This window comes from Ictidomys tridecemlineatus, unplaced genomic scaffold (assembly GCF_052094955.1).
Source record: "Ictidomys tridecemlineatus isolate mIctTri1 unplaced genomic scaffold, mIctTri1.hap1 Scaffold_1097, whole genome shotgun sequence".
NCBI classification, from domain to species: domain Eukaryota; kingdom Metazoa; phylum Chordata; class Mammalia; order Rodentia; family Sciuridae; genus Ictidomys; species Ictidomys tridecemlineatus.
The window spans coordinates 36,421-42,992 of NW_027521034.1; the positions used below are offsets into that span (position 1 = coordinate 36,421).

The following is a 6,572-nucleotide window of genomic DNA, read 5'->3' on the forward strand; positions in this document are numbered from 1 at the left end:
TGCTGAGGCTGTCTTTGAACTCACTATCTTCCTGCCTCAGCCTCCTGAGCTGCTGGGTTACAGGCGTGCACCACTGTGCCAGCTCTTTCAGTTTTTTTTTTTCACCTGTGCTTCTTCTAGCATAAAGGGGAAAGGGAAGAAAAATTATTACCTCTTATGATATGTCAGAACCTTCTAGTTATAAAATTCTTCAAAATATAAAATTCTCTTTTCCATTTAGGATTTTAAAATTTCTTTTCTTGGTAGTGGTTAGTTTCAATTCAAGCCAATTTTGTTTCTATACAGGGTCTAATTTAGTCCTAAGCCAGATCTACTAAGAAACTCAAAGAGGATAAGATCTGATTCCTGTCCTGCTGCGCCCCTCCCCTGACTCAGGCAATGGCAAGGCCCTACTGAGGTGGATGGTGCAAGGCGTCCATCCTCTAAAGTAGTGCAGTATTTTTCTGGGAATGGGCTGATTTGTTTTTGTATTCCTTTAATAAGTATAGTTTTGATTTCTCATATGACCATTAAGTATAAAGGAAAAATCATGACTTTCCCAATTAATGCAACTACTTCTAAAGCATAGATCTCTTTGCTCTAAATGCAATGATTCAGCTGTGGAGTGTAAATTGTTAATGTCTAAAGAAAAACTCCCTGTATTCCTTTCAAGGAAGTTTTTGAGAAATTAAATTAAAATCTAGAGGAGAAAAATTAATGTTAAGAAGATAGATTAGTGCTTAGTACTGGGCAACTTGTTCTTGTTCCTGTGCACAATGGTTTGTGCTCTTACTTTTGTTTGATTACAAGTAATAACAAATCAACTACTTGCCGTAACCATGGCACTTGTTCCAGTCAGTAAGTCAAGAACTAATTATCAAGGTATAGGCCAATAGTTTGGGACATTTGTAACTATTATTAAAAGTTAACTAAGCAGAAACAGCTCAAAGCAAAACTCGAACTGAAAGTACAAATGCTTGCTTATGCATAAGCCAAGATCCATTCTTGTATTCTAATTGTAGCTATGTAATATTTTGTTTTGTTTGAATAATGATTCCTGTTTTGTAACCACAAAGTACTGTAAGCCTGCCAAAATGAAAAGTATATATGATCAACTTCATAAGTAAAGATTGGGATCAACACCTTCACTTTGGTGTCTGCGTTGTTTCTCCACCCCCTCTTTCGCCGACTCCTCACCATCCGTTCCTCTCCTGAGACACCCTGTTGGAGCTGGTCTCCGACACGGTCCTTCAACCAACTTACAATCTAATGGGAAGATGAACTCAATATGTGCAGGAAACTTGGTAACAATTCTATGTAATCTACAAATTATCATTATTTTCCCTTAGTGTTTGCTTGGGCAGCTCTGGGAATGGAGCACTTAATACTTGTCAAAGTACCTCATTCCATCTTGAATATGCGCTCCTCCAGGTCCTAGTTGGGCCTCTCATTTGTGTTCTAAACACTAAGGCAACACCTTGTGTAAATGTTCACTCAGTTAAGGTTTCAAAAATGAAGATGGTCTGTCAAGTACATCCATGGAGCAGAGTTTTTAAAAGATTCTTTAAAGACGGTACTGTGTGGGACCTAAAGGATCTAACAGAGACTTGACAGAGGCGAGAATACATTTCTGTTCAATGGTTCTGGTGAAGATATCTTGCTGAGAAAAATAAAGCCTCTGTGGGCATAAGTGAGGCAGCATAGCCCAGCGGCTTCTGAGGAACTCAGTGTCTCCTGTCTCCTAAACATATCCCTTATGGAGACCATAGGCTCAGTTCCCACAGAACAAGCAGCTCTGCATCTTTCTTTCCCAATCAGTCATCTCAAAGTAAGGTGACCAAGAATGAAGTCACTTATGACTGACCCCAAAATATAATATTTCTAAAGGAGAGGGGTTGTGTATGAAGTTGATTACTCACAAGCTTCAGGGATTTATTACAGTTAATAAATTGCTTGCAACTCCCCTCCCCAAGAATCCATGTGTTGTAAGATAAAGATGAAAACCCCTAGTTAGTGAATGAATACGTTTCTAAACATAACTTCTTCTACAATAATGATTTTTATTTAAACAGATATTTTGGTAGGTCTATTGTTATGCTATATTGTGTCATAATGAGAATATGTCCCTATACTTTCTCCCTAAAAATTATTCCTTTCTGTCCTGCTCATCAAAAGCAGAGGATTAACACTTAGCATTATCTATTGTTTACCATAAGTAATTTTCCACACACATCATCTCACTTAAGGAATTTAGGCATCCCAGGGTTTCTTGTTATGTTTTGGGTTTTATTCCAGTACTGGAGGCATCATGCTAAATCCCTCAGGTTTTGTGATAACCTCTGAAGTTATTTCTACTCTGGCAATAAAAGTAGTATTGTGGAAACTTAGACACACATAGAAAAGGTGCTACAATAGGTCATTACATAAATGTCATCAAAATGGTAATGAAAATATGTACAATATTCTGTAATATGTTTTTAAGGTGTAGGTATATCCTTATTCTGGGATAGTGTTTTTGAAAATTGTGATGGTAAATAAACTACTTACCAGCAACTCTCACAGAGAGGCGTAGATTTCTGGTTTTGGTGTGGCCCTTGCTGCTCTCCATACTAGCACCTGGGCTGCAAAGAAAGCTCTTGGTAAAAGTGGCTGTTGGTCTCCATTCACCACAAAATGGACCTGTTATTCTGAAAGTTGCCTGTCGCATATCTGTGGCCTCATTAAGGAGTCAAAATCCTCTGATCTCTCCCAATTCATTTTCCTGTGATGGACATTTATAGAGGTCTGTGCCCGACCTTTTGGGAATATGCATCGTGCCTTTCCTCTTCAGCTGCTCTGGGACTCCTCAGTGTGCAAACAAAACTCAAGGGCAACAGCTTGAGTTCAACTGCAACAATGGAGAGCAGTTAATTCGTTGTTGGATTCATTAATGTCTTTGCAATCACCTGTTCTCAGCATGAAGCTATAAGATCAGCGTCCTCTCTCTTCTGGGATGTGGGTGAGCGAAGTTCAGAATGAGATTTCTGCTAAGAAGTTTTGGGTGGCTGAAACCTCAAGACTGCCTCCACTTCCCCCTAGGGAGAGAAGGGTTCAGGGTGGATGTACACTTATTGGGATGGATTTCGCACTGCATATAAAGTTTTTCCTTCATGTTACATACTTTGCCAGATGGACAGGTATCAGAACAACAATATTAGAAGCATCCCCACTATCTTCAGCTGATCCACTTCTGCTAAGGGCTGATCCCTTACCAAACCCTGTATGACTTCGTGCCCCTTAATTTTATGATCCTGCTCATGACCTGGTGAAGAAATTGTTTGCTATGGAGTTTAAAAGTATGGAAAAAAAAGAGTCATCAAACAGCTCTTTCGGGAACAGGTGGAGAAAAGACAACAAGCTTGAAAGTCTTGTAGTATTTTACTGCAGAAAAAAAATAAAAGTATTAGATAAAGAGGTAAGTCTCTAAAACATAAAATTTCCCATAATACAATGGGGTTTTCCTCATGCTTAGGAGAGACACATTAACAGTACTCCTAAAATATTTTAGAATGATTAGCCATCAGGGAAAGGCAAAGCTAAAGCACATTTGATGAAGCACTTCACACATTCCAGGGTCATCCCAATAAAAGAAATGATAATGATGTGTTGTTAAGGGAGTGAGGAAATCAGAAGCTTTATTCACCACTCTTAATAATAAGGTAAGCTGGTTCCACTGGTCTGAAAATGATCTTGAACTCTTTCAGAAAGTTAAATATTGAGTTAACGATCCACGTCTTCTACTCCTACTTACAAACTCAAGATAAATAAAAAAGTTGTCCACCAATGATTTGTACATGAATGTTCATATAATGTTCATATTATATATAATGTTCATATTATATATACGAATCTTATTCATATTAGTCAAAAAGTGAAATTGACCAGGCAGGTCTGTAATCTAGCTACTCAAGAAGCTGAGGCAGGAGGATTACAAATTCAGGGACAACCTGGGCAAATTTGCAAGACCCTGTCTCAAAACAAAATTTTTAGAAGTGTTGGGCTTTGGCTTAGTGGTAGAACATTTTTTAGTGTGCAGGAGGCTCCGGGTTCAATCTGCAGTACCACACCCACACAGACTCAAAGTAAAAATTACTATCCAGTGGGAAATGAACAAAGAAATGTGGCATTTTCATAAGATGGAAATCAATCACAATAAGGAGGAATAAACTAAAATACTTATACAAGCTACAATATAACTGAAAATTGCAAACATCCTAAGTGAACAGAGTCAGATCCAAAAGGCGTATATGGTATTACTTCATTAAAAATATCCACAGAAACTCGAGTGTATACATGGGTCTTTCCACATGTGAAGGAGAAACACAGAAATGGTGTTTATTTAAAACTTAGAATCAAGATTCATTAGGAAAATGCAAGTAAAATCACATTGCAAATAGCACTTCACATACACTAGTGTTGGCTAGAGCTGCAATATTGGGGGAAAAGAGATTGACTGCTTTACGTATAGGCTTTTTTTGGAGAGAAAAGTAATAAAAATATTCTGAAATACTTGTGAATTAGAGAACCCAGGTAGGTCACAATGTGTCACATACTTAGCACAGTGTGCTTCCCCTGGTTGGAGGGGCACCACAGTGGTCATGAGACACTGTGTATGGAGAGAGCGCTCTTGTAATTGCTGCTGAAGAGTTCACATATTTTTACAACTAAGACATTTCCTAGAATAAAACCATCATCTAGTTCTAATCTCACTATTCAGTCTTCTCCCAGCAAGCTTCCTCAGGGCACTCTGGATCTCGTTGCTTCTCAGGCTGTGAATGATGAGCTTTAACATGGGGGTCACCACACAGTAGAGCACAGAGACAAGGGTGTCCGTCTCCAGCCTTCTCTGGGCCTGTCATAGTGGAAGTTGGCTGTTCCATAGAAGACCACCATGACAGTGAGTGGGGACGCATATGTGGAGAAGGCCTTCCTCCTGCCCTGGGCAGAGGGAATCCCCAGGATAGCCACCATGATGAGTGCGTAGGAGCCTGTAGTAAAGAGGCAGGGGCTAAGGCCCATGGTGGCACTGACAACGTGGAGCACAGACTCGTTGACAGAGGTGTCTGAGCAGGAGAGCTTCAGTAGCAATGGGGTGTCACAGAGAAAGTATCTGATCTGGTGGGGCCCACACAGAGTTAGTGTTATGGCCAGCACCGTGTGGGTGACCAAATTAACCAGCCCTCACAGCCAGGACCCAGTCACCAGGCTAACACAGACCTTCACACTCATGATGACTAGGTACTGAGGAGGACGGCAGGTGGCCACACAGCAGTCATACTGGCCACACAGCCAGTAAGACGCCTTCTGTGCCAGCACTTGTAACCAAGAAGAAGATCTGGGAAAGGCAGCCCTAATAAGAAATGGCCTTCTTCTCCCAGAAGAAGTTCACCAGCAGTACTAGGAGGGTGGTGGATGTGTAGCAGACGTCCAAGAAGCTCAAATTGCTGAGGAAAAAGTACATTGGAGTGTGGAGAGCAGGACTGACCCTGGTGGCCACTATTATGTGCATGTTCCCCAGGAGAGTGGTCAGGTAAATGACCAGAAAGAGCAGGAAGAACCAGCCCTGTAGGTTGGAGTGGTTGGAAAATCCCAAGAAGATGAATTCAGTGACAAATGATTGATTGCTCATTTCCAATTTTGCCATAGCTACAAAAAAGTAAAAAAGAAACCATGATGAAAGTGGACTGAGAGCACCCCAAACAGGCTTGTTAATCTGCAGCAACATGGCAAATAATATCGAATGAAAATCAGCGGGAAACTGATAACCTGTGGGACTGGTCTCAGGGAATATGACCCATGAAGCCGCACACATTTGCAGGGGTGATGGTGGGTGGGAGTAACCAGAGAATTGCTAGAAGCCAACAGAAAGCCATTCGACCTCATCACGGTGTGAAGTCATTTCTCACTGTCTCAGTAATCTCTGTCTCCTGTTGTCCTTTTATGTAAACATAGGATTTTTAAAGAAGTTCATTTTCATTGCAAATGTTAAGAAAAAAATTTACAAAGCAGAGTCATCATCTGCAGAAGCAGTCAGTGTTGCCTTCATTGTTTTCCAATGTAGAGTTTTTCTCATTTTACATCAATCTTGATCTGTGTGTTCGGAAAGGCAGAAGTTAACTATTTCTGTACAATGCTGAAATTATCAGGGCCAGAGCAAAATAGAGGAAAGCAGTTTATGAAGTGGGGTTGGACTGGCTATCTTAAGTATACAGGAAAGATCAGTGGAGTAGAAAGAGAATGAGAGGGCGGAGAGATTTGGGAAGGGAGGAAATGTGAAAGGTCTTTACACAGATCATGTTATGTGCACATGGAAGTCTACCACAGGGGACTGCACCTGTATGTATATGTAGAAAGCACCAGTCAGAAATTAACAGATAAATGACCCAAAGAAAGATCAGTAGAGAAAGGAGAATGGAGGCGGGAATAGGAGGGAGATGGGGAGTGGGGACTGAATGAAGAAAATCAGATTCCATGCACGTAGGATCTTTTCCAAATCAACCCAAATTCTATGTATAACTATTATGCTCTAATAACAAAATTAAGAATATGACATG

General features: G+C 40.4%; 1 pseudogene; it reads right to left on the bottom strand.

Annotated features, from left to right (window-relative positions):
- Positions 1 to 4,708: 4,708 nt before the first annotated feature.
- Positions 4,709 to 5,662, bottom strand: LOC144372482 (olfactory receptor 5V1-like; annotated as a pseudogene).
- Positions 5,663 to 6,572: the final 910 nt, after the last annotated feature.